Raw genomic sequence first — 2,251 nt, 5'->3', positions numbered from 1 at the left:
GCTGATCATTTAAAATAAAACAAAATAAAAAAAGTACTAAGGCAAAGATTTAAAAATTTTTGCTAGGCTGGGCGCAGTGGCTTACACTTATAATCCTAGCACTTTGGGAGGCCAAGGCGGGCGGATCACGAGGTCAGGAGATTGAGACCATCCTGGCTAACATGGTGAAACACTGTCTCTACTAAAAATACAAAAAAAAAAAAATTAGCCAGGCATGGTGATGGATGCCTGTAGTCCCAGCTACTCGGGAGGCTGAGGCAGGAGAATGGTGTGAACCCAGGAGGCGGAGCTTGCAGTGAGCTGGGATCGGGCCACTGCACTCCAGCGTGGGCGACAGAACGAGACTCCGTCTCAAAAAAAAAAAAATTGCATTACGTAATTTACATGAAAGCAATGCTATCACCTCCCCTGTGTGGACTCGGGAGAGGACTGGGCCATTCTCCTTAGAGAGAAGTGGGGTGGCTTTTAGGAGGGCAAGGGGCTTCCTGTGACAATGCATCTCACGTTATTTGGAATTACTATTAAAAACAGAACAAGAGCAATGTACAATCAAAGTCCTCGGCCACATTGTAGAATTTTGGAGGATGCTCGCTCAAACAGACTGCTGTCACCTTCACCATTCCAGTTTTTAAATCTGAGTCAAGCCACAAAAAAAATAAATAAATAAATAAAAAATAAAGCCATGCCAATCTCATCTTGTTCTCTGCAGAAGTTAGGTTTTATCAAGAAAGGGTGTAACGCAACTAACAGTCTGCCTAGAAGCATTTGGAGGATGGAGGGGCTGACTGGTCATACCCCTGCTTGCTGGTCCACATCTGATCTGCTGGAAAGTGGACAGCGAGGCCAGGATAGAGCCGAACCACACAGGCTATTTGAGCTCGGGAGGAGCAATAATCTTGATCTTCATTGTGCTAGGCCCCAGGGCAGTGATCTCTTTCTGCATCCTGTCAGGGTTGCCAGGGTACATGGTAGTACTATCAGACAGTACTGTGTTGGCATACAGGTCTTTGTGCATGTCCACGTCACATTTCATGATGGAGTCGAAGGTAGTTTTGTGAATGCCACAGGATTCCATGCCCAGGAGGAAGGCTGGAAGAGCACCTCGGGGCAGACGAAATGCTCGTTGCCGATGCTGATGACCTGGCAGTGGGGCAGCTCCTAGCTCTTCTCCAGGGAGGAGCTGGAGGCTGCCGTGGCCATCTCCTGCTCGAAGTCCAGGGCGAGGTAACACAGCTTCTCCTTGATGTCATGCGCAATCTCCTGCTCTGCCCTGGTGGTGAAGCTGTAGTGGCGCTGGGTGAGGATCTTCATGAGGTAGTCAGGTCCCAGCCAGCCAGGTCCAGATGCAGGATGGCATGGGGGAGGGCGTACCCCTTGTACATGGGCACAGTGTGGGTGACCCCATCCACGGAGTCCATCATGATGCCAGTGGTGCAGCCAGAGGCGTACAGGGACCACAAGGCCTGGATGACCACGTATATGGCTGGGGTGTTGAAGGTCGCAAACATGATCTAGGTCATCTTCTTGCAGTTGGCCTTGTGGTTCATGGGGGCCTCGGTCAGCTGCACGGGTGCTCCTCAGGAGCCACACCCAGCTCATTGTAGAAGGTATGGTGCCAGATCTTCTCCATGGCGTCCCAGGTGGTGACGATGTGTGCTCGATGGGGTACTTCAGGGTCAGGATGCTTCTCTTCTCTGGGCCTCGTCGCCCCACGTAGAGGTCCTTCTCACCCATGCCCACCATCACACCCTGGTGCCTGGGGCGCCCCACGATGGAGGGGAAGATGGCCCAAGGGGACATTATCACCTGCAAAGCCGGCTTTGCACATGCCTGAGCCGTTGTCAATGACAAGTGGGGTGATATCATCATCCATGGTGAGCTGGCGGCGGGTGTGGACTGGGCGGCGGAGCGGCAAGGGCAGGGTTCTGTGCTTGCGGGGCAGACGTGGTATTGGCCAGAAATACATGATATTTTAACAGACAAAATTGGTATTCTGATGAGCTGGCTGAAAAATATTCATAAAATTGTACACATTTAATGTACCACCTACATAAATACAAACAGAAATTCTAACCCTTTCATTGTAAATAATGGAATAAAGTAAACTAGGCTGCTAGTGAGAATCTAAATGGATGTGTTTCTTCCAGTCGATAATATCGTGTGAATCAAAAAGGCATTAATTTCACTGTTATATATTTGGAATGATACTGTACAGGCATTGTTTTAGAAGAAATTTCTGTTCTGAAATGAT

General features: G+C 49.4%; 1 pseudogene; it reads right to left on the bottom strand.

Annotated features, from left to right (window-relative positions):
• Positions 1-250: 250 nt before the first annotated feature.
• LOC129044296 (actin, cytoplasmic 1-like) lies at positions 251-1,873 on the bottom strand (annotated as a pseudogene).
• Positions 1,874-2,251: the final 378 nt, after the last annotated feature.

The sequence above is a fragment of the Pongo pygmaeus genome, chromosome 13 (genome assembly GCF_028885625.2).
Source record: "Pongo pygmaeus isolate AG05252 chromosome 13, NHGRI_mPonPyg2-v2.0_pri, whole genome shotgun sequence".
Classification (NCBI taxonomy): Eukaryota; Metazoa; Chordata; class Mammalia; order Primates; family Hominidae; genus Pongo; species Pongo pygmaeus.
Note: the sequence above shows the minus strand (reverse complement) of the source record. Positions and strands in the feature narration are given on the sequence as shown.